The following is a 27,063-nucleotide window of genomic DNA, read 5'->3' on the forward strand; positions in this document are numbered from 1 at the left end:
GGGATAAAAAAGACGAACATAACAATACACAATTTAAAAGCACACAACAGCCATACCATTCGAGGAGGGGGGCAAAAGCTCTTTAACCCCAGGCCTGTTGGAACAGCCAGGTTTTAAGGGCTTTGCGGAAGGCCTGGAGGGTGGTGAGGGTTTGAATCTCCATGGGGAGATCATTCCAGAGGGTCGGAGCAGCCACAGAGAAGGCTCTCCTCTGGGTAGTTGCCAGTCGGCATTGGCCGGTGGATGGAATTCGGAGGAGGCCTAATCTGTGGGATCTAATCGGTCTATTGGAGGTAATTGGCAGCAGGCGGTCTCTCAAGTACCCAGGTCCAATACCATGAAGGGCTTTATAAGTGACGACTAGCGCCACCTCACTGAACTAAAAGCTGAACTTTATTAGAAGCCATGATACCCATATTTCCCTCCTTATTAAATATTGCAGTGCTTTTTGGCTGTAATTTGCAAACTTGAGTGCATTGCATTAATAAACATACAAACTTAGCAAAGCATGAGTAATAAGGGTTACCAGAGCCTCCTGATTTTTGTTTTTGAAAGACCTCAACTGCTACACAACTCAAAGCTGGGCAAAGTTTCTCAGTCACATCCTCTACTTGCCTGCCCAACATTTGTGGATCTACTCTCAGGATGGTATCATCTATCTAAGCTACAGGCAAAGACCTTTTGGGAATTGAGGATTTATCAACAAGCACTACTTCCATACATCTCACAAGATCTCCACTACTGCTTCTCTTGTGCCCAGAAGAGATATCATAAGCATACTGATAATATTTCACTTTAAAAGAGAGTGAGTTATTTGTGATTTCAAGTGGATTTTGAAAAAGACAGAGAAGATGGAGGCATCCTACAATGATATACCAAAAGATCCAATTTCTTCTCCCCAGAAATGCCCATTGAGGCCACTGCTCAGAAAGGAGTGGCATCTATGTAAAACAATGTCCACAACTGCCAACTCTGACATTTGGCTCAAAACAATATCAGTAGTGATGTTATCAAATACCACTGAGAGTATAAAAAAGATAAGAAGAACCACAGTTCCCATGTATATCTCACTGCTGGTCAACTACAAGAACAATCAATGTCATTTCTGTCCCATTTGCAAGAAGTGATTCACTATTTTTTTCAAAAACTCTCAAGAGAGAGTTAGAAAAATTAGCAGAACTATTATTATTATTCACTTCTAGATCCAATAACTGATCCGTGACAATTGGCCTAGTTTCCATCCAATAATTCTCATTGATTAAGGTGTTGACTTGTATGTACTGGATGCTTATATCTGTACAAATTGGCATCAGGTAAAATGATTTGAGCCAGGAATGGCCACTGTTTTCTTTGGTTACTCCTGGTGTACTGGTGTACAGTCTGTAGCTTCAGTTTTGTGTGTATCCCTTAAAGACTTACTTAAGTATTAAACACCTAATACAATTACCTTCCAAAATTCTCCATATTTTATGTTATTCTACCTCAGAAATTGAAACTTTTGAGTTCTAATGTTTTTTTCTATTATACAACACTCCATCATTTTGTCTTTTGGTTGCTCATGGTTCCTAGCAATTTGAAAAGCCCATTGAAAACAATTTAACAAATGTACCTACTAGGATTTAACTGATGAGTGGAAATCCAATAAAGTTGCATAATGCTGGGAATATAATTGCCCTTGAAGAATAAGACACTCCCTCAATTCCTTTGCAACTCATATGCCCAGTACAAATGTATTAACACATTTTTTTCAGTCACTAACCTGTAGCATTACATACTGTTTTATAACAATTTTTGGTAAAATAGCTCTAGTTGAATTTGTAAGAATAAAATAAAGCAAACAAATTAATAGCATAAATGCAAGTACGAAAACATTAAAAATAAAATATTTAAAAGTAAAATTATAACTATAAAATTGTAAATAAACTACTCAGTGATTCAACTACAAATAAATATAGTACTACAATACAATAAGCAATTTAGCAATAAAATACTTTTACTATTAAAATGCTTGAGTTGACCCTGTTAATCCATTGATCAATTCATTGCAGTTACATGCTAGAAAGAATATTTAATATCCACATAGATGATACAATAAAGTACATTACAGCCAACCATCTAAATATTTACCTTCTGCATCTAACAGAAAGATCTCGCAGGCTGCTATACAAAAGGTTTGCTAGGGTCCTCTGATTTTATCCTTTTTCTGTGCAAATTGTTATTCTACACGAGGATCCTCTTGAGCTATGAGAAGTTTGTTTTCAGGAGGGACTTTGAGTATCCTAGGCAGTTGATAGTAGGAAGTAGGGCCACTTTGTCCCACGTGGACTGTCTTTTCTTAGATGTAGAGGAGTTTACATTATGGTATTACATGAAGGGTTAAAGGAGGTTTAAATGAGTACTGTGTGGGACTTTGGAAGAGTAAGTTCATCAGATAACAGACTACTTGGGGGCTATACAGTCAACTTCCTGCTCCTGTCTGGATAAAAATCCTGCTCCAGCCTTCCTACACACTCATGTCTATACATCTGTGTCAACATGTCTCTTGCACAGGCACGTCCATTCCCAACAACATCATAGGCGAAAGCCCAGATTGCAACAGTCCATACTCTGTTCTCTATTTCCACATCACCACAGCATTAGTTAATGTCTGTAGGACAAAATTTGTTTGACCCTTAGCTAGAATTACATTTAGTGCTGTATTTGCTACACCACAATCCAACTTTCCTCGGAAGTTTGGTCTTGAGAATTCTCAAGTTATTGTACCTCCTAGTCCTAATTCCCATCTGTAGAGAAGTTAATTAGAGGATTGGTTATAATGAGCAATAATGGTGGAACGTATTACAGTCCACTTCATTAGAAGACACAGAATAGAGGTAATGCTTCTTTGTGCCTTGTGAGTAGTATACAAAAGGTGAGATTTCTGGTTTCCAGTTAAATGAAGAAACATCCTACGATAATTAGAATGGGCCACTTACTCAAACATCTGACCACTAATGTGCCAATTTAGATTTTTAGATCTTGAAAAATAACCTTTATTTTATTGAAATGTAATTGTGATACTGATGCTGAAGAGGTATAATGACTGAGTAGTTCTATGGGAGTCTGATAGATTCCTTGCATAATCTGCATATGTTAGCACCATTGTTAAACCTGTCTGAAATATCTGATGGGAAAAATTCTATTTCATCAAATAAACGACTATACATATATGTACAAATGGAATGCGGTGGCTCAGTGGCTAAGACACTGAGCTTGTTGATCAGAAAGATCAGCAGTTCAGGAGTTTGAATCCCTAGCACAGCATAACGGAGTGAGATCCCATTACTTGTCCCAGGTTCTGCCAACCTAGCAGTTCGAAAGCACATAAAAATGCCAGTAGAAAAATAGGAACCACCTTTGGTGGGAAGCAGAGGTGGGTTGCTAATTTTTTTTACTACCAGTTCCAGCACGCTCCCGCATGCACATCGTGCACATGTGCAGAAGCATCTGGGTGGGTGGGTGGAGCCTCCTACCACTGCTACTACCGGTTTGGCCAATCTGGGCCGAACCAGCAGCAACCCACCTCTGGTGGGAAGGTAACAGCATTCTGTGTACCTTCAACGTTTAGTCATGCCAGCCACACGACCATGGAGACGTCTTTGGACAACGCTGACTCTTCGGCTTTGAAATGGAGATGAGCACCACCCCCTAGAGTTGGGAATAACTAGCACATATGTGCGAGGGGAACCTTTACCTTTACCTTTTATATACAAATGTAATAATAGCTGTGCAATGTTGCAGTTTTGTTGAATCCTTTTTTTCATAGAGAATGAATCAGAGAAACTATCCTGCAGCATCACCTTAAGCTTACACACCTCTTATGCATAAGAGGAAACAGTATGGGTCAAATGAAGTATCTTTGACCTTTTTCCGTAATTTGTTCCTAGATATATTATTAAAACCTGCTTATAAGTACAGCATACATGGCAGATTTCGACTTTGCCTATATACAATTATACTTATTAGAGGTGGGGTAAATGATGAAACACATAATATGACACCATGATATAAATTCTGCCTTTTATGTGTCTGAATGAGAAATCGGTATGATGAACATTTAATTGTGTTAATAAAAACATGGGTTGCTCCAGGTACTTCCAGTTATACATTTCCCTAGTAAACAACTCAGCTAAACCCTATTGTACTTCTACCACCTGTAAAAACCTGCTTGATCCTTTGAGTATGAGGGATTCTGGCTATATAAATCAATAATGAGAATAAACTGGAACCCACCAATCCAAACTAATCTTAATCAATTATGGCAAATCTAACTCAAGCTGGCTTTCTAGATTTCAGCGGATGAATTAATTTGCTGATTTCTAGATTGAGATCCTTGGCCAGTGTGGGAGAGGTTCCTCACATTTAAGCTTAAAATCAAAATGCTACTGTGTTTCCCTGAAAATAAGTCAGGGTCTTATTTTCTTTTGCCCCATGAAATATGGCCTTGGGCTTATTATAGGGGAGCACTTATTATTTTCTGGGGCAGGTGAGAAATGACGTGCACCTTTTACCTTTCCAGCTCCGTCGCATTCCTTGCCATTGTGCTCAGGGAAGCGGCTGGTAAAAAAAAACCCTTTCTCGTGAGTTCAATCAAACATCAGCCCAACACCGCCCACCTCACCCCAATGGTAAAGGCAGCTTGCCTGGTTTCCTTCCCCGCCATCCCTTTAGCAAGGGGTGGCAGGGGGGGGGAAGCAAGGTGTGCCTCTTACCTTTTCAGCTCCATCGCGTTCCTCGTCCTTTCGCCCATTGAAACCCCTTGTAAAAAAACCTCATGAGTTCAACTCGCGAGGTTTTCTTTTACAAGGGGATTCAATGGGTGAAAGGGCAAGGAACGCAACGGAGCTGGAAAGGTAAGAGGCGCGTCTCGTGGCCCAACACCACCCACCTTGCCCCAATGGTAAAGGCAGCCTGCCTGGTTCTCTTCCCCACCGTCCCTTTAGCGAGGGGTGGCAGGTGGGGAGGGGAGAAGCGAGACGCGCCTCTTACCTTTCCAGGTCCATTGCATTCCTCGCCCTTTCACCCATTGAATCCCCTTGTAAAAAAAACCTCATGAGTTCAACTCACTAGGGTTTTTTTTTACAAGGGGATTCAATGGGCAAAAGGGCGAGGAATGCAGTGGAGCTGTCAGCCTCTGGTACTACTAGGATGCATGTCTCACTTCTTCCCCTCCCAAACCTGCCACCCCTCGCTAAAGGGACGGCGGGGAAGGGAACCAGGCAGGCGGCCTTTACCATTGGGGTGGGCGGTGTTTTTTTTGCATGAGAAGGAACAGGCGGGAGGGGGTGATCGCATTGCTGGCCTGCTGCTGTTTTTGCAGCGGGTTTTTGCATGGGAGGGAAGGGCGGGAGGTGGAAGCACTTTGCTTCGCCTGCCACTGTTTTTGTGGCGAGCCCTCTTTTCGCCCCACAAGCTGTACCGATAGGTGGTACAGTGGTAATGGCGGGGACCGGTTGCACATGCACTTAAATAGTTGGGGATGGGCTTATTTTCAGGGGAGAGCTTATTATGGTGCATGCTCTGAAAAGCCCGATTGGGCTTATTAGCAGGGCATGTCTTATTTTGGGGGAAACACGGTATACCTTATTTATATACAATTCACCAAAGAATTACATTTATCAAGTAACATGTTAAATCCTGGAAATAGTTTAAGTAGTAATTTGACATTGATGTAGCAAACGATGGAAATAACAGTGTAGACTGGCAGGTGTCAGTTGGTGCTTTTAATAGCATGCAACCTACTCAAGGAAGAGGGAAAAATTATAGGGCTGACTTGCAAGAGTTTGCAGAACACTGCATGCCAAAAATAGGTTTAGTGAAAGAGTTCCGAAAAGAATGAATATTTTGAAAAATTCCTCCCAGACTTAAAGCAATTGTAGACTTTAATTCTGGCCAATTCACTGAATTTGTGATAAATCATCAGGATGTGCAAAAAAAAAAAAAAAAGACTTTTGGTGGATGTTGATTTGACTCCATATTGGTGTGCAAAGCTTAAGTTACTCTGCAGAGACTTCAAATTATATAGAAAACAAAATTGAAGTGGTCACAGTAAGCAATTTAATTGACATGGGAGAGTTGAGTAACAAAGCAGGAGTGGGAACTTTTCCAAGTCTGACCTTGTAGATCTGAGGTTTAACTGCTCAAAATAGAGTTTCCTTCATTAGAAGGAGGTACTCCACTTGGAACGTGCCACAATGCACTTTTGGACAATTTCAAACACATCTCTTCATAGAACAAAAACGGTTCTCAAAGTTATTTGGATTGAATTATTCATGTTGGCAGGTACTGTATATTGAAAACCCAACAAAGCCTATCTCCTCATTTTTTAAATTATGTTTTTGAAAGACTATTTAAAAAAATTCCTTCATCCTCAGTCCACATGAAAAAGGACACACTTACATCTATTTGATTGTTTAAGAACAAAAAAAATCAACTCTCTGCCCCCTCCTTCTCAGGAAAAATTCTGAGCAGTTATGCTAAAAGAGTAATTGAAAAGCCACCAAGTTATCATTTCTCTGTTGCATTTAAAGTCTTTTTGTGAGGCTGTGATGATACAGAAAAAGCATGTCAATTTTGCAAGCGAACACTTTTTCCAATAGCTGCCCAGCTTAGTTTAAGACTGCTGAGGCAATCTGGAGTAAAAGGCAGGAGGTGATGCATTTAAACAATACTTATGGACCAGGGAATGCAGGCAGGGGAGGCACGGGAGGCAGAGCCTCACCACTGTCATCATGAAAAGAAAAAAAATGTAAAAGGAAAAAGGCAAGAGCTGAGGTCAGGCTGAGCTAGTTGCTGCCAGAGTCACTGTGGATGACTCTGCTTAGTGCTTAACTGTTTAAAAAAGCCTCTTAAATGTGCCCTCTACAGGAGGAGGTGGGAGAATGATGTGCCTCATCTAGTCTGGCATTTTATGATCACTCGAGCAGAGTTAAGCGAGGGTTAAAAGCCGAAAAATTCCTGACGTAGATGAGGCATGTCATTCTCCTGCATCCTCTGGTAGATGGCACTTTTTAGAGGTTTTTTTATACAGTTAAGGACTAAGCAGAGTCACCCACGGTGAAAGAAAGAAGAAAGAAGGAAACTTATTTAGCAAAGGAGAAAAACAAATGCTGTTGCTTTAAATCGGAACTGAGCATACTTGGCTATGGAATTCTGGGAGTTGAAGTCCACAAGTCTAAACAAATTGCTGCCTCACCAGCCATAAACCTCACCACTCGTCACTGCTATGGACCAGTGGTGGGTTTCTAATTTTTTTAATATCAGTTTGCTCATTCTCATGCAAGCACGACACTTCATGCACAGGAGCGTCCAGGTGGATGGGCGGAGCCTACTGTCGTTGCTACTACCAGTTCGCCCAATCTGAACTTCTGCTATGGGCAGGTTCCAGGAACAGGACACTAAAGATTGCCAGAGAAGAAGGAAGAAAATAGCAGAAAATTCTTCTACACCCTCTACAAAGAATGCAAAGGAAATAAATTGCTTAATTCTCTTTCCATCCAAGAGATGGTTACTCAATCCAAACTAAGCTAAACCAAATAGCAGACAGCTGGCCCCCTGCAGCAGAGCTGGGGGAAACAGAAGATCTATTGGTTTACCCCAGATTTAATTGATTTTTTGGGGGGGCTGCATTAAGAGTAAGACCAGTGGCAGGGAACTGCAGAGCCCAAATAATCCAGATAAATCATAACAGCATTTTATGTTGAAATCAGCAGATCGGTGTGCATTTCTTTAGTCATCTTTCCTTCCCTCTGCACCCCTCACACCCACAGTAACTTCACCTATGTCTCCTAAAGCTAAAAACCAAACCCAGGTGTGAAAGAATGACACAAGAGTCCTCATCAATGAGAAGAAACTGATTGTGAAAACAGGTCCACCCACAAATGTTACAGTTTCAGCATTGTTAAACTGAAAAAAAAATAGCATTTTTGTAAGTCTGGAGGCATTATAGTTAAGAGAAATAAATCACCTGAATGTATGTGAGGTTGGAAAACATGGGAGTTTTGGAACTGATACCAGAGCATTTCCTTAGTTACAGAGGTAGTTAGCTTTCATTTCTGTCCAAGCAGAGTCTGGATACATTTGGATTCTTACACTGAAAAAATGGCTCGATTCAATGAACTGAATTATTTATTCTCTGATTTTATTACCTTGAAGGGAGAAAAAAGTTAATATCAATATAAAACAAACGACCGTTTAAATTTTTTTGAGAAACACCTTCTTATATCAGGAAGACAATTTTTTTGATTTTTGCCTATTTTGGCGGCAGCCTGTAGAAGAAGTGGTAAGTTTGCCAGAAAATCAAGAGAAATGGTGGGGGTGTAAACATGTAGGAACAAGGTCACTATGCTACTTTTAAAAGTAATTGAGGTCCTTACATCAAGATACTGTCTGATTCTCCCCCACCCACCCCGAATATGAAAATGAAAGTTATAAGTTACTATTCTTTATCTATTTCCTTGTTTCTTTTGGTAAATTCCATTCTCCTTTTCTATTCTATTCAGTGAAGGTACAGTATTTCAGACACAAGTTAGGGCTATCGGTTGTTCGGCCAAGATAAAATAATTTCCTAGTTAATCCCTTTGTCTCATATCTGGTCACATTTAAGCCACAGAAGTTGCCATATCAAAGAGATGAGGTCATAATCGCTAAACCCTTTAAATAAAAGTGCAGGAAGCAGGAGAGCTTCAGAAACCCAATCACCATCTAGCAGAACAAGCTGCACTGGCTTCGTTGAAAGACATGCTCCCCCTCTTGATCCTTGACTAACTTAGAACATCCCCAGAACCCCAGGAAAATGTCGCGATGTAGCTGCAGGAATCCTAACCGCAGCCGGCGACGACGAAAACGGGGTTCTGGAGGATCAAGGAAAAGACGGATGGGAAGAAGAAGAGGTAAGGGGATTTTTAAAAAAATGAAATGCATAAAGCGATGAAAACCAGCAAATAATCAAGTATTATTTTTATTGAAACAATCTATTTTCTTGATGGGTAAGAAAATTGGGATTTGAATACAGATGTTCGCTCTCAAAGTGAGCTCATCTCAAGTCCTTGGAAACCTGAAAGAAATAAATTGCCATTGTCTTTTTCTAGGATATTTTCAATTACTCAGTCTGTTCTACAGTCCTAGGATTAATTGGGGTTCCTTGGTCAAAGTGCTAATATTAAAGTGCTAACTGTTTCCTCCCCCCCCCAAGACTGTTCAAGGTCAATTGCCTCTTGCCACTTGTTTTTATCCAGGCATTTAGATACTAGAAGCTAAATACTAATCTTAGATTTCAGCTTAAATTTTTTTGGGATTGTATTGCTTATTGCATTCAATAGTTGAACATGTGTGCAAGAGAGAAAACCTTTAATTTTTTTATTTTTGTTTCCAGTCTCTGTAGCTCATACAGTTTACTACTACAGGAAGATCAAATAGCTTTGCCAGCCTCGCATTCTATGCAACAAGTTTTGGACATTTCGGTCATCACCAACCAACAAGATGATTTCTGAATGAACCAGAGTTTCAGCAAAGCACATGGTTTGACATTTCCGTTGCTGCTTCCCCAAAGAGGAGCATTCTGTCAATAAACCTGAAGCCGCAATGTCTTTTCTGAATTGTCAATTCCTATTGAAATTTTTTGTGTGTGTGTGTGTGTGAGAGAGAGAGAGAGAGAGAGGGAGGGAGGGAGGGAGGGAGAGGAAGAGGGAGAGGGAAAGAGGGAAAGAGGGAAAGAGAGAAAGAGAGAGAGAGAGAGAGAGAGAGAGAGAGAGAGAGAGAGAGAGAGAGAGAGAGAGAGAGAGAGAGAGAGAGAGACTTTTGGGAACAGGTTTTTGAAATTTTGCAACAACGTTAGAAGGATGGAATCTTGGAGTTTGAGGATCTTTCCACAGAACAGGATCACCAGAAGCACCTCTGACCAACTACCATTTGTGGCTTGCAGACCTCTTAGTGAAAGAGAACCCACCACATTTTGTGGAAACCTCTTCCATTGGCTGAAAGCTTATACAGTCAAAAATTCCTCCTGACACCTTAAACCAATGAGTCAATTTCTCATTCTAGTAGAAACTGAAGTGAAATTAACTGGCACTGTCTGGGTGTGGTCATTCAGGCAGCTATGAATTCCATCTAAAAGTAGGATTTTCTCTCTAAATTCTTCAGCATAGGCAGTTCATTATATTGAAATAGAAATAATACCTGGGCATGCTTGTATGATTAATATATATTTGCTTCCAACAAATTGACAGCACTTCACTTCTAAAACAATTGACATCCTAGTATTTGTACAGTTTGCACTATATTGGACATGCACTCCAGAATCAAATGTTTCAGGTCTATCTATCACTAATCTATTATGAGTTCATTGAAGGTTCTGAGTCCTCATTGAGACAGGGAATAGAGTGTAATAAATGAGACCACATTGAATTAAATGTTCACAGAGCAGCCAGTTAAAGCTCACAGCACTATGCCCCTTATAGAAACTTGGCAATTTTAATATAGATTTGATTCAGTTTAATTTATTACCAATTTAATTTAATACCCCAGGGCGAGCTCAGGAGCACCTGAAAATGGACCCCAAAAATGGTCAAAACCAACCTGAAAACAGCCCAAAAATTGGCCTGAAAATGGCCAAAAATGCCTCCAAAACAGACATGCACGCGCTGGTCAGCTGGTGTTCAGGTTTCTGGTGCTCCGGCACACACACATGCATGCACATGCACATGTGTTTCAGTTTGGGCTCTCGGTGCTGAAAAGGTTCACCACCATTGTTCTATACCAATGACTGCTCCTTTAAGGATCCTTGTGTTAAAGTAATGAAGTTTGCAGATAATACAACAGTTGTTGGTCTCATTTAAGACCGTAATGAGTCTGCCTAAAGACATGAGGTTAAACAATTGGCCCTCTGGTGCAGCCTTAGCAATCTGGAACCGAACACTTAAAACTGTAGAGTTGAAAATAGATTTTAGGAGAAATCCTCCTATGACCTCTTACAATATTAGACAACACACTATCAACAGTTGAGACCTTCCAGTTTCTGGGTTCTATGGTCTCCCAGGATTTGAAATGGACACCTAACATTAGAACCATCACTAAAAAGGCACAGCAGAGAATGTTCTTCCTGGGTCAACTCAGAAAATTCAGATTTCCCCAAGGAGCTGTTGATGAAGTTCTACAGAGGAATTATTGAGTTTGTCACCTGTAATTCTATAACTGTCAAGGTAGATACAGACTTCAACAGTTCGGTTAGAACTGAAGAATAAACCATTGCAAACGGCCTGCCTTCTACAGAAGGCCAATATACTGCAGAGGTTCAGAAAAAGAAAATATCTAGAGAGCCTTCACATCCTGGACGTAAACTGTTTCAACTCCTCTCCTCATGCTGCTTTAGGGCATTGCATATCAAAATAACTAGATACAGGGAGAAGGGCAAGTTTTCCCCTTGTGCAAACACACTGCTGAACATCTAATTCCCCAGTATTTACCAATGTGCTGTAGCACTATTATCCTTCTCATACTTTTCTATTTCTCCCATTGGTATTTTATGAATATATTACTTCTTTATATGTACACTAAGAGCTTATGTACCAGAGACAAATTCCTTGTGTGTCCAATCACACTTGGCCAATAAAGCTATTCTATTCTATTCTATTCTACTCTACTCTACTCTACTCTACTCTACTCTACTCTACTCTACTCTACTCTACTCTACTCTACTCTATTTTCCATTCCATTCCCCATTCCATCTTGCATTCCATTCCATATTCTATTCTATTCTATTCTATTCTATTCTATTCTATTCTATTCTATTCTATTCTACTCTACTCTACTCTACTCTACTCTACTCTACTCTACTCTACTCTATTCTATTCTCCATTCCATTCTCCATTCCATCTTGCATTCCATTCCATATTCTATTCTATTCCACTCCATTCCATTCCATCCTACACTACTCCTACTCTTACTCCCATTCTTATTCCTATTGTATGGAATTTACAACACAGAAGGTTGTAAAATCTATTTGTATGACCTTATTTTTGCTTCATTCCTATGCTTTCCTAATGCATTGATTCCTAAGCTTTCTAACAGCTAAATGATTAAAACAAAATTAAAAAAATCCATATTTTGTTTTGTATATTGTAAAAGCTGTTGCCCTTAGCATTATATACAATAACTGCATTTATGCCACAGGCCTTCAATTACACTCCCCAAATGTATGTGTGTTTAGTAAAACATTCTGACATCCTGAAAAAGATTGTAGTAGTGGTTATTCTCAGGTTAGTAGGGAGTCTGCAGAAGCCCATAATGGATTGAGATCCTATATAATATCCTGCAAGATGATGCAAGTATTGTCTTTTGAAAGATAACTTTTGCAAAGAATCACTGAAATGTTTTCAATGACTCACTTAAAAATTCAGAGCAGCTACCTATAGAAAAGTATAGATTTTGCTTCTTTGAAAGGAATTATAATTAAGCACTTTGCACATAGTAGTAATTTCCAAAAGACATTAAAAATCACTGCATTTAAATTTAGAGTTAGATTTTTGGCTTCATTTGGAAATCTTAGGTGCAGATGCATAGACACCACAGCTATCATTTTCTATTTAGCCAAATGAGTAGATGCCTCTTTTTCTTTAAAGCAATAGCCATATAATCTTACTTTGCTAAATTCTGTTATAATATTCCAGTGTTCTCTTGTGATAGCATTTTTCTTTTAAGTGCTGCTGCTATTATTATTATTCCATTTTAATATCAAGTAAAAAGCAAGAGGCATTTTAGTCTTCAAAATTAGATCTTCAAGTCTTTAAATCTAAGTAACACCCTACAGCTTCTAGATAGATAAAACAAAGGAATGGTTCAAAACTATCAACTTTCAAGAAAATTAATCCAGCTTTTATGTTGTATTTTAATAAATTTTTAACTTACATTTCTTTAAGTATAAAAGCTCCAGGGTAACTAATCAAGTTCATTTAAATCTTTACTTTGCTTAAAGCTAGCGATTTTATAGTGGTTGATTAAGATTATTTTTTCTATGTCTATCACAAGATTTCATACAAACATGTTTCGTCCATATACGTACTATAGTTTCTTGTTGGTTAGAATCAAATGACTTAATGCACTTCTACATCACCATATCAATTTCCCAATCCCTCAAAAGGGGCTTGAAGAAAATTTGTGGCTGATTTTATTCCATTCCATTCAAATGCTGGGCACGTATCAATGATTATTTTTCTCTCCGCTGCCTATTTTGATGGTATTCAAATAATCTCCCAGCCCTACTCATAGTTTATTTCATGTATGTGCTTGGTGATTTTTCCTGCCACAAACTGCATGGTTGCTTTTAAGTGTGCATTTTTTGTACATTTATAATAATTATGTCTTGGGGAATATGCTACAGAGATTGGACATTTTTAAGATCTGAGGGGAATTTGGGAGTTGAGAGCCAGAATAATGTAAAAGTCTTCGCTAACAGAAAACTAACAGTACACAAGCTCCTCCGATCCTCAATATGAATTCAGATGTACTTCCTGAGGGAGAAATAAGTCAGTTTAGCTAATCAACAGTAATGATCACGTAGATCAGTGGTTCCCAAACTTGGCAACTTTAAGACTTGTGGACTTCAACTCCCAGAATTCTCCAGCCAGCTCTGCTGGATTCCAGAATTCTGGGAGTTGAAGTCCACAAGTCTTAAAGTTGCCAAGTTTGGGAACCACTGACGTAGATGATAAGCTTTTGTGGATTCAGTACAAAGACCCCATATGGAAGACTTTAGATCAGGGGTCCCTTGTGTCAGCAGCAGACCAGTGCATGCACATGCACAGCTCAAAGTGCATGGGCTGGTCCCAATGGGATTCAAATAATTGAACAACTGTTCCTCTCCCCTAATGAGGGGCTGGGTGGGTATGACTGGGGTGGGAATGGGTATGGCCAAGGGGCATGACAGCAAAGACTCCTCACTACTCCCATCCAAGAACAAAGATAATGCAAAATTCTCCCTTCCACCCCATCCCAGAGCAAGTAATTCAAAATCCTCACGCCAGTGCCGACTGGCGACTACGCGAAGGAGAGCCTTCTCAGTTGCAGCTCCGACGCTATGGAACAATCTCCCCGTGGAGATCCACACCCTCACCACCGTCCAGGCCTTCCGCACAGCCCTCAAGATCTGGCTATCCCGTCAGGCCTGGGGATAAGGTTTTACTTTCGCCCCTCCCGAATGTTGAATGAATGTTGTGTTTTTATTGCCAATTATTTGTTACTCACATTTTCTTTTGTGTTTCTGTCCTGCACTCCCCTCCCCTATTATTGTAAGCCGCCCTGAGTCCCCTCAGGGAAAAGGGTGGCCTATAAATGTTTAATAAAACTAAAAAAAAAAAAAAGATAACAGTCAGCTGAAATGGCCAGCAGTACTGCACCCTAACCACTGCGTCACCTCGGCTCGACAATATTTCCTTGCTAGTACACATGTACTGTACATAGTTTTATTTCTACCTCAAAATTGAATTTTTTTACTGTACTTTGAAAATACAACATATATTAATTATGGCCTAAACCTTCGTATGCAGTCAAACCTAGTTATTTATTTGAATCAATGGGAATCATAGCTCTTGTGGAAAATTTGTATTTTGTGTGCAGAAAGTCTCAAGTTCAATACCTGGCATCTTGAGATAAGGTGGAAAAATTCCAGTCCAAAACAATGGGAAACACTTGCAAACTGTTTCACACACAATGGATTTAAGAGAGAAAATGGACCTATTTTCCAAAGCACTGGAAGACAAGACCAGAAGCAATGGATGGAAACTAATCAAGGAAAGAAGCAAGCTAGAACTAAAGAGAAATTTCCTGAAGTGAGAACAATTAACCTTCAGAAGTTGTGGGGACTCCATTACAGGAGGATTTAAAAAGAGGCTAGACAGCCATTTGTTTGAAATAGTATAATGTCTCCTACTTGAGCAGGGGGTGGGACTAGAAGACCTCCTAGGTTACTTCCAACTCTGTTAATTCTGATTCTCTTACGTTTCTTTTCAATTTCCATAATGTATTTTTAGCTTGATTACAAATATTATTAATAATAAATAAGTAAATAAATACTATTAATCAGTGGTGGGTTTCAAATTTTTTTAGAACCTCTTCTGTGGGTGTGGCCTGCTTTGTGGGAGTGACTTGCCAGCCATGTGACTGAGTGGGAGTGACTTGCCAGCCATGTGACTGAGTGGGAGTGGCTTGGCAGTCATGTGACTGGGTGGGTATGGCCAACTTGTAAAATGTGGTGAGACTCACTTAACAACGCTCCAAAATGTTGGCTCAGAAACTCTGGCATTTGAAGCACGCAAGTCTTAAAGCTGTCAAGTTACAAGACCCTTGCACCCCTAACCCTTCAGAAAAAAAACCCAGGGGTGTTCAAACTTGACAGCTTTTAGACTTGTGGACTTCAACTCCCAGAATTCCTCCCCTTGCTCTTCATCTTGATGATGTGCAGACGGGTGGGGGGGAGGAAGCTGGAACCGCTTCTAAACGGCACTGTAGATTTATGGAACTGGCAGGAACCCAGCCCTGCTAATAATCATTAATATTATATGGTATAAGCAAGGTGCTGAAGCTACTATAAAACAAATTATTTTCAGATTTATCTGAACTTTAAGGAACCTGGAGTTATGTCTCCTGGATATACAGTATATACCCCAAAATTCTTTCTCTTACAGAAAGAATATTATTCTTCAAAGTGGGCACGTTTTAACTTTCTGTTAAACCTTAAATTAAAACCATAAGTGTAGATTGTTGGGAAATATAAGAAAGACTGAAATAAAGAAAATATTTGAGAAGCATGAAATATTCTAGATCAAGAATGTCAAATTCATGACATCATGGTGGCATCACGTGACATATCACGACATCGCTAAACCGGGCATGGCCAGCGTGTCACGCATCTGGTTGAGAGTTTGACAGTCCTGTTCTACATTGTTGAACTATTGAATGTTTATAATATTTATTTGTGCTACTAAACAATGTGATGAATTTTCTACAACCACTGTAATTTTTAAAATGTTGTTATTTTGGCACAGGTTGATAATAGTATTATACATTATGAACCACTAATGTGTAATTAAATTCTAACAAAAATAACAGCTACGTTTGTTTGGTTAAATTTTGACGTGGAGAATGACACAATTTATTTAATAACATAAAACACGGCTGACAATTATGGAAATATTAAAGAGACAATATAACACCCTCTCATTGCAGAATAACAGTAACTAATCGCTTTTATGAAATCAAAAGTATGCTATGTATTTCTGATATCACCAGAAATAGCAAACAAGGTCAAAAACATTTTGACATACATCAAAGCTATTTAATCTTGTTCCCTTTGGCAGCTGTAATTGTATATGATGAGCTGCAAATGCTTTGCATTTTTAAGCAAGAAGAATATCAGTGTACTTGTTTTTCTTCTCTTTTTCTATATCCTCTTCTATATTCTCTGTTCCTGAATATTTTTTTTGTCCTACTAAAATATATATGATGTGTTAATGATGGTAGAGAGTGTTCTCATCTCATGCCTGAATGGGTTTTCCACCTTACTGAAGAAACATCCCCAGGTGGCACAGTTTCACAAACAACTTATGTTCATGGAGGACTGCAAAACTCTGCACATGTGGGGTAAATGTGATAGAAATGCTGCCCCAAATCTTCTTTTTTTTTAATTTTTATTTTAAACACATAAACACATCAACAAAAACAAACACATGACTTAAAACAACATAGGAACAAGAAGTTCCATCATATATCATACAACAGTTCCGTATCGGTTTCTTTACAGTTAGTGTTTTCCCTTCTATACATTCCTATCTTGCATTCATGGTCCCCTTATTCGTTATCCATTTTAATGTACAATTCTATATTTATTTACATTTAGCTATTTATAACAAAATATTGTTTACCTATATTGTGCTTTATATTCTTACTGTCATTTATTCTCTTACATACAATTATAGGTATACATTCACATAGTTATTCTTTTTCTTTGCTATTCTTATACTTTTGTTATTCCATTTAAAAGGTTATAATATACAGTTTGAGTTGCTTTGTTTACCATCCCTAGGGCCTGTTGTAACACCACCTTATTTTCCCTTTCTTTTCTCCCTCCCTTCCTTCTCTACTTCCTTCCTTCTTCCTCTCCTTCCCCTTCCTTCTTCCCTTACTTCTCCCCTACTCCTACCCTCTGCTGCCCCGAATCTTCTATGCACTGCTTTTTCTAAAGGGGCATTTGTAACTGGTTCTGGCAAATCTGTTTATACCTGTAGATTTTCCCTCCCTTTATTGCAGGTCAGCAACCTTAATAAGTAAGACTTACTACAGAACATAATAAAATAAAAAATAAAACAAGACAAACAAGGTGGAAAATGTCCACTTATACTTGCACTATTTTGCTGCAACAATGTGCAAGTTCTAGAAGCTGTGAAAGCAAACTTTGTAACATTAAGAGTTCACTTCCTCTGCCGGCAAAAATTGAACATAAAATTCTTTAATCTATCCTGGAAATAGGGTCAGAAGAGGCTTTATAGTTCTTTTCCTATAACTTGATAGAAATCATAATACAATTGAGTATGATTTCGTGTTTCAGCCTTGCAACCACCCTTGCAAAGACAAAGTCTTTCTGGATATAGAATTTTATGAAATTTTCTATCCAGTTCAGCTGACAGTGTATGACTGAACTGTAATGTATTTTGCTTGCCAAAATGTATTGCTTTTAAGTTAATCTAGGTACAATACTGCTTTGAAGCATGCATTGCTGAGGATCAACTATACCCTTGGTGATAATTTACTATATTCTGTTTGCAATTCTATCTCAGGGGGCTTTTGCTGAAGCACCATCATTGCCTGATCTTGTGCGAGGACATGAATATCTATCTTATTTTTTGTCAATTTGAGGTTTCCATGAGGAATCACATTTGTCAATTAATATTAGCTGCATCAGACTTTGATTGGAAATGAAACCTTAACCAGAATTTGGATACACGTAGCCATGGGTTCATCACAAAACTGCGAAGCCCTTATCCGCGCCGACATAAGTGCGGAGGACAAATCCACGCCGTTCGAAGCGCTAAGGAAAAATGCGACCCTACCGCGATGACATAATCGCGGAGGGCAAATCCGCACCTTCCGAAGCACTCAGCACCCTAAACCTAAGCCTAAACCTAAGCCTAAACCTAAGCCTAAACCTAAGCCTAAACCTAAGCCTAAACCTAACCCTAACCCTAACCCTAACCCTAACCCTAACCCTAACCCTAACCCTAACCTAACCTAACCCTAACCCTAACCCTAACCTAACCCTAAACCTAACCCTAAACCTAACCCTAAACCTAATCCTAACCCTTACCTTAATTTAAATCGGCTTTCTGCCGCCGTGCTGTTTCAAAGCGCCCTTCTATCGCCGCGCTGTTGTCGCGCCGGTGATGACATGCGGTGATGATGTCGCGGCTTTAGCGACGCGGTTTTATCACCGCTATTTTGACGAGCGCGGTTTTGTCATGCCACGGTAGCCATGCTCTCATTTATTTCAATTTAGGCTAATTCTGCCTTCAACCACAAGGTAACATTGCCACTTTTGACTGTATCATTTCCAAGTTGTAAGTAATTAATGCTTGAATTTAATAAGATATAGAATCATATCTAGACTCCAAAAAGGCTGAGTGAACACTAGTGAGTCCTGGGTATCTCTGGAGGAAAAGAAAGAATTGTTGTTGTACTTCTCTGAGCATTTGTAGCATCCTGATTTTTCTGGTGTTTAGTATCAAATTTCTGGTGCTTAGTATCAAATCATCTGATTCTTGATCAAAACGAACCATTCTGTGAATCATTGAATTTCAAAGCTTGCCTGATGCTACCACTGACATTTCATATACTGTTCATGAAAACACACGGTAGCGTTAACTTTAATGGCATTACTTTGTCTTATGCTGCAAAACAAAAAAAGACTGCACAAGTTTATAAATAGCAAATTTATGCACAGAAATAGCCCTTTGCTAAATAGTTTATATAGTACATTACCTAAGTAAGAGGCAGCAACCTGCCACCTAAGAGGCAACTAACATGGTTTTGTCTGCAAATCACCACTTATGAAGTTTAGAAATAACAGGGAAAGATAATATTCAAAGAGGGCTTTCCAGGTGGAAGGAGATAATTAGAAGTTTGGTGGACAAACTAATCAGTAGTTTCCAAACTTTCCATAGTTGTGATGAAAGAAATGTCCTTCTGGGTTCAGCTCCAAGTGGGGAAAAAGACACTGGAGACATGGAGGCTGCTTGGAAAGATGGTTTATTGGTGGACAGGACCACGTGGCTTGAGTCCTGAACAGAAAAGGTGATCACATGCTTCAGTGTTGGTGGAGAAAAGAGAAGGGCCGACTTAGATGCTGAGTCCCTGGTTTTATCCCGCTCTGGCCTTTGATCTTGAACTTGTATTCTGATTGGTTGTCAGATTCCCATGGGCCCATGCAGGGGCAACTATCTAGGCTGCGTTTTGAATCCAAGTTTGGTTGAGTTCTCAGATGCCATGTGGCGAGTTGGGTAAAGGACCAATATTATCATGCCTTAATTCCATCCCCCTGGAGCTGAAGGGGAGAACTCTTTATTATGTAAGGTGGACTAGCTTGGCCTTCTTAATGGCCCATTGACAAAGTGGGGATGGGCAGGAAGCTACAGGAAGCTATTCTGTCTTTTAAAACATGTTTCTTCCTTTTCACATCCAGAGAAATATTCTGCCTTTTCAATGTTTCCTAGGATATTTCATTTTTCTGGGAGAGGGCTGGGTGATAACTTCCTACGGTTGTCTAGCACAAACATCCAAGTTGTCTTCGTTCAAAGAGTATGTACAGTTGAGATTTCCCAAAAGTGACATTGGTTCCTAAAGAATTGGTCACTGAATCAGGCAAGTAACAGTCAAACTCTAAAAAAGCAATTACCAGAGATCAGATGGACAGTAATATAATCCCAAATAGATAGGAACACTTTTAAAAGCAACAAAAAAGGATAAAGTAATGATTTTGGAGGATTGTACAGAAGAGTTTAAATTATGTGTAGAAAGCATTCCCAGATCTCTTGATTCTACTGCTAATGTTTCTTGAGTATTTGGCACTGGAAATTTTAATTCCTTATTTCCAGATATATAGCTAACTTTGAGGCATGCTTGATCAAGAACACACTTATTCTTTTACCTTTATCATCACATATATCAAATATTGCTAATGCCTCCATGAAAAAAAAACTTGAGTGCCTATCTTTTGTATGGCAGAAATCTTCCACTTTGATCTGGAGGTTCTCATTGATTTTTGTAATATGAAAAATCACCATAGGGTTTTGGATAAGCTATTTTGGGGTAAAGTATGTGAGGTATTTTGGAGCTTCACTTCCAGGCTAGACTTTTGAATTGAATTTTTTTAATCAACTTGGTGAAACCTTCCGAGGTGGGTAAAATGAGGACCCGGATTGTTTTGGGGGGCAATATGCTGACTCTGTAAACCGCTTAGAGAGGGCTGAAAGCCCTATGAAGAGGTATATAAGTCTAACTGCTATTGCTATTGCTAATAGGAAGAGAAAAAGCAATCCTTTGCCCCTTCAAGTATATAAAGTGTGGGGAAGAAACATGATCACGAGGATGAGATAATAAGCTGCTAAAAACTGATGGTTAAACCTAGTTTGATGTATGGATGGAATGTTATGCAATTTTGAAAAATTCACAGGTTTTTGTTTTGCATTCCTCAATACTTTTACAAAGACTTATTTCCCATTAGGAATTTATTTATTAGATTTTTTAAAATGCCATATTTATAGATTGGGTGTTGATACTTTAAATTCCACATTTTATTAGCATTGTAAACATTTTTTTCAATTAAAAAACCTCCCAAATTCTCAAAAATTGTGAACCTCTTTTAGTAGTTAAGATTTTATTTTAGTAGTTAAGATTTGAAAAAGAGTAAATATTAAAATGGAAATCTGATAAAATAGGCAAGCTAAATATTATTGTGATTGTGTTGTGATGGATGTTATTGTAAGCATTTTGATTCCAATTGTCTAAAAACAACTGCACCCAGACAACACACTGTTTGATTGAAATGGAATGCTTACGTTATTCAAATAAAGTAAATAAAATAGTTTAAAATAAGATTTGATGAGCGGAAAAAAAAACCTGATTTGCAAGGTCCCTTTTTTAATGCTAGTTTATTTATAAAACAATGAATTCTGGTTTTTCTTTTGCAAGAGAAGGTGAAATATTTCTTTAAATTATATTTTGATAATTATATCCAAGGTATATTATATGCTTCTTGGTGAGCATAAGACCAAAATAAAGCTTAGCCTGTTATTTTCCCTCTCCTTATATTTCTGAAAAATATAAAGGATATTTGCAAAATAAATTTTTGGTTTCAGTTGAACCATTTTTAATGGAATGCCTTATATATAAAAAAGTGATGCTTAAGAAATCCTTCTCCTTCTAATGGAAGGTTGGTTTAGAATAAGGAAGACTCGTATTAAATTTCACGCAGCGTTTGGGGCAAATCGCTATGTCTCAGCCTAACCTCTTTTAAAGGATTTCCAGTCGAATTAGCATGTATATCAGCCATAGGATAACTTGCATAGCTATTTTTATTTGTTAAGAAATGAATTGGAAGCATTCAGTTGCATGCTAGATAATTCATTGGGATGCCTACAGAAAAAACAGTCCAAGGAGACTAGAATATGTCAGGAAGAGTTGCTGTGAGTATGCTGGCAGTCATGCTGTTCACTAGAGGTCGCAACAGTATGTCAAAAAAAGAACAACCCAAAAAAACCCCAACCCTAACAACAATCAGGCAGCAAAGCTGTAACCCCAATCTTTACAAACCATTGTCAGTACAATCATTTGCACACCAATTGTACTATTTGAAAAAAGGTACAATATTAAAGCTTTCAGTGTTGCGAATATTATATCCCCCCCCAATGTTGGCTTATTACATTAGCACCAGGTTATTAAAAAGTGATTTTTTAAAAATTGAAACTGAATATTTAAGACAGCATGAGAAAGTTCTGACTGACAAGGAATATAGGTTTTCCTGAGCACATTTTCTTCCCCAGGAGCTCAAGAACACTAGCTTATTAAGGTAAAGGTTCCCCTCGGACATATGTGGTAGTCGTTCCTGACTCTAGGGGGTGGTGCTCATGTCCCGTTTCAAAGCTGAAGAGCTTTCCAAAGTGTTGTCCAAAGACATTTCCGTGGTCATGTGGCCAGCATGACTAAATGCCGAAGGCGCACGGAACGCTGTTGCCTTCCCACCAAAGGTGGTTCCTATTTTTCTACTTGCATTTTTACATGCTTTTGAACTGCTAAGTTGGCAGAAGCTGGGACAAGTAACCGGAGCTCACTCCGTTATGCAGCGCTAGGGATTCAAACCGGCAAACTGCCAACCGTTCTGATCGACAAGCTCAGCGTCTTAGCCCCTGAGCCATCACATCCCTACTTGCTTAGTAACCCTTCTCTAATATTATAGTCATAATAATCCTTTAAAAGAGGTTAGGCCGAGACATAGCGATTTGTCCCAAATGCTGCGTGAAATTTAATACGAATCTTCCTTATTCTACACCAACCTTCCATTAGAAGGAGAAGGATTTCTTAAGCATCACTTTTTTATATAAGGCATTCCATTAAAAATGGTTCAACTGAAACCAAAAAAAATATTTTGTAAATATCCTTTATATTTTTCAGAAATATAAGGAGAGGGAAAATAACAGGCTAAGCTTTATTTTGGTCTTATGCTCACCAAGAAGCATATAATATACATAGGATATAATTATCAAAATATAACTTAAAGAAATATTTCACCTTCTCTTGCAAAAGAAAAAAATGTTGTTACCTCAACTTATCAGTTTGTTGGTCCACCATCTCATGTTCTCTCCCTTAATTTGATTGAATCTTGTATGCAGCAGAGTAAATATATCATAAACTATGGTTTGTCAGATTATAGGAGTGGGGTTTTCTTAAGCCTCCTCCTCTCCCCCAATTTCCCACAAATATACATTTAGTATACCTGAAAAAAGGTGCTAATTAAACTCTTCTACATTGTGTTTCTACCTGCAAGTGAATAAAGCCACACACGGAAGCGTTCAAGACATAGTTCTACTTCTATTGCATGAGTGCAGAAAGTAAGACCCAGGGGCTACATATTAATTACCAATAATCCTTTCACATAATGCAAAGCCAATTAGAGTGAATTTGGGGCTCTTTTCAAACAAAATGTTTATCTAAGGCCCTCATGAATCTTGCTCTGCCAATTGTGAGCAGTCTGCTATGATGCCTGAGGTGATAGAAGTTGCATGTTCTTGCCCTGAAGATTAGATGAGTGCAATTCTTTCTACTCCTTGTGCAATTTACAACCCATTTTGCTTTCATATAAAAATTTAAACCATTTAGTGAGGCCATTCCATTGGGGTTCCATCCCCACTCCCCCACCAATTTTCTTCCTGGAATTTCAAAACTGAGAAGAAAGTATGTTTGTTTCATAAACATTAAAGTGTGCTTTCTCCATCATCTTCATTTGTTCAATTATACAAGAAGCTAAAAACTAGAGATTACCAGAAAAGGAAGGAAAGAAAGGAAGGAAGGAAGAACAGAAAGAAAGGAGGGAAGCATGCAGTTTTTGTTGTTTCATCTTGTCGTTCAAATGATGCTCTGATTTGTCCATAGTATTAGCTAAGAACAAATACCTTATGAGTGTTATTTGAGAAAAAGCAGGTTAACAATTTTGTATGTGGTTCAATTTTGTCTGTGGTCGTAGCAGTATAATGCTATGCATACCTGGAATTACTTTGAAGAAATGCTTTGGATTGGGCCTAGGCCCTAAATCTCTGTGGTCCTGATTAAAACAGCCCACTTGTTTCAGAGTATCACACAAGTCCCACTTGAATGAAAAACAGAAGGGCTATAGCAATAGCAATAGCAGTTAGACTTATATACCGCTTCATAGGGCTTTCAGCTCTCTCTAAGCGGTTTACAGAGTCAGCATATTGCCCCCACAGTCTGGGTCCTCATTTCACCCACCTCGGAAGGATGGAAGGCTGAGTCAACCTTGAGCCGGTGAGATTTGAACTGCTGAACTGCAGATAACAGTCAGCTGAAGTGGCCTGCAGTACTGCACCCTAAGCACTGCGCCACCTCGGCTGCACCTGCATCAGGTCCAAAGCACTTCTTCCAAACCAATTTTGGAAGTGTGGATAGGCAAATATAAGAATTGTCTACTTGGAACTTCTTTACACATAGACTTCTCCTGATGCTCCTATCATTAGTTTCAGTTAACTATGTATCCGTAGTACTATAATAATAATCAAATAATACTGTCCTTCAAAAATAATTCATTTTGTTGGGGAGAAAGCACTCATCGTGGAATGACAATGGGAAGAAAGAAAAGGCATTTTAATATAATAATTCAATACAATACAATCCAAGTTTCTTCTGTCCAGTTGGGTCTGACTCGAGGTGCGATACTCATCTCCTTTTCTTAGCCAAGGCAGCCAGCATTGTCCGAAGACATTTCCACAGTCATGTGGCCAGCATAACTATATGCCAAGTCTCACAGAACACTGTTACCTTCCATTAAAGTGGTACCTATTTATCTACTCATATTGGCTTGCTTTTACCTTTACTAGAATTAATCACTTTGATGCAAATTTTCAAGTGTAATTACTAGAACTGAAAACATTTCCAGTCAAGGTGATAAAGTAAGTATAGAGCCTTGGTAAATTAAATCATACTTTTCTTTGCAAGCTCTCTTTGCTTTTATAAGCAGTGTACAATCTGTCATTGGACTCCTGCAGCAACCTCACCTGGACCCTGATGTTGGTTCAGAACCAGCTACAGGACTATATGATTGAGTGTTTTCTGGTTTTGAGAATGGAGTTATTTTTTTTTCTAGCCCCCTGCTTTAATTTGAAGTGAAATCACAATTTATCTCAACAAAAATCAGGAGTTTATCCCCAGTGTTTCTTTATTAAGCAGAAGATTTCAGAAACTTTGGAATAAGAAATATTAATGTATAATTAGCAGCATAATCCAACATCTTCAACTTTGAATGTTTCCCCAATTAAATTTTCCTGGATCTTATTTTAAGTAGTGATAAAGTTTCCTGGGATTTGCATTAGTTTTTTTTTAAAAACTACATTTTAAAAAATCATAGAAAATACTCAGAAATAAGAATCATGACCCTTATATATCATTTCAGTCAACATATGAGGAATTGCTGTATGGCATTTCCCACACTTTGAATGGGAAACACTAACATGCGTAAAGGCACATCTTCCCTTTCAGGCACAGTTACTTATGCATAGCTGGAAATGGAATAACAGAGAGGAGGAAACAGCACGGATTTAACCCTGAAGCCTCATACTGACATGTCTTCTGCAAATAGAATTGCTTTAGGCTTATCTCTTTATTACTTTCATCTGAAACTTTAATCAATTTAGAATAGAATAGAATAAAATCAAATTCTTTATTGGCCAAGTGTGATTGGACACACAAGGAATTTGTCTTTGGTGCATTTGCTCCCAGTGTACAAAAAGAGAATAAAATACATTCATCAAAAATAAAAAGATATCAGTGATAGTCAAGGTTACTAATAAGCTATCAACTCATATTAGTTCAGTTCAGTTCAGTTCACTTTATTTGTATGCCGCCCTTTTCCCTGGGGGGACTCAGGGCGGCTCACAGTTCAAAAGGGGTAGGGGAAGGACAAACAATTTACAACATAAAAACATTACATCATTTAAGAACTCAACAGTCATACAATTCGAGTAGGGGTTAGAATCTTTAACCCCAGGCCAGCCGGGATAGCCAGATTTTAAGTAATAGCAATAGCAATAGCAGTAGACTTATATACCGCTTCATAGGGCTTTCAGCCCTCTCTAAGCGGTTTACAGAGAGTCAGCATATTGCCCCCAACAATCTGGGTCTTCATTTTACCCACCTCGGAAGGATGGAAGGCTGAGTCAACCCTGAGCCGGTGAGATTTGAACCGCTGAACTGCTGATCTAGCAGTAGCCTGCAGTGCTGCATTTAACCACTGCGCCACCTTGGCTTCCGCGGCGCGGAAGGTCTGGAGGGTGGTGAGGGTCCGGATCTCCACGGGGAGTTCGTTCCAGAGGGTCGGAGCAGCCACCGAGAAGGCTCTCCTCCGAGTAGTTGCCAGTCTACACTGGCTGGCTGATGGAATTCGGAGGAGGCCTAATCTATGCGATCTTATCGGTCTAGTGGAGGTGATTGGCAGTAGGCGGTCTCTCAAGTACCCAGATCCAATACCATGAAGGGCTTTGTAGGTGACAAGTAGCACCTTGAAGTGCACCCGGAGATCAACAGGCAGCCAGTGCAGCTCGCGGAGGATAGGTGTTACGTGGGTGAATCGAGGTGCAAACACCTCGATTGTTTATTAGTAAACAAATAAAACAATAATGATAACAGAACAATGTAAATGTTCTCGCTTCTTTCATTACAACTCAATTAGGTAGGTTGGGCTACGAATAAATGGTCCAAAGGGACCGAATGAGATTCCATGGTTTAGAGTGGACTGGCATTTGGGCCACCCTCATGTCAATCCAGTAACAGACTAGATAAGATTAACATAGCATGAAAAAAGTATTTTGATCCTGTTAAAATTTTTCATGGTGATGGAATTGGTCTCGGTCTCCCACATCAAAATATTTTCTTGTACAGGCAATATTTTCCCCTGGGAACGGAAAGGTTATTATTTAGATTAAGTTTAGGATTAATATGATATCCGCTTAACCTGGGGCTTATAAAGGTTTATTTACATGGAAGGAAGTTCCATTGAGTTCTTACTGATATGAAGTGATGGGAGTTGCAGTTCACATCTGGAGGGAATTTGCTTGGGTAATGTTATTGTTAAGGTTGTGAACAACAACAATAACAAAAAGATTAACTAGAAAAAACTATTGTCACTTTCATCTCGCGGAGAAAAAGTAAAACTAAAGAAAGCCAATTAAGATAGCTGAGATGTGCATTCTTCAAGCCATT

General features: G+C 38.8%; 1 long non-coding RNA gene across 1 annotated transcript; it reads left to right on the top strand.

The window, feature by feature from the left end:
- Window positions 1-8,729: 8,729 nt before the first annotated feature.
- Window positions 8,730-9,622, top strand: LOC148043905 (uncharacterized). The gene is made up of 2 exons (XR_015697833.1): window positions 8,730-8,930; window positions 9,413-9,622. It is a non-coding gene; the product is annotated as an uncharacterized LOC148043905 (long non-coding RNA).
- The last annotated feature ends 17,441 nt before the right edge of the window (window positions 9,623-27,063 follow it).

Source organism: Thamnophis sirtalis, unplaced genomic scaffold, assembly GCF_051295495.1.
Source record: "Thamnophis sirtalis isolate CommonGarterSnake01/CBP01778 unplaced genomic scaffold, rThaSir2_p1.2 scaffold_10, whole genome shotgun sequence".
NCBI classification, from domain to species: Eukaryota; Metazoa; Chordata; class Lepidosauria; order Squamata; family Natricidae; genus Thamnophis; species Thamnophis sirtalis.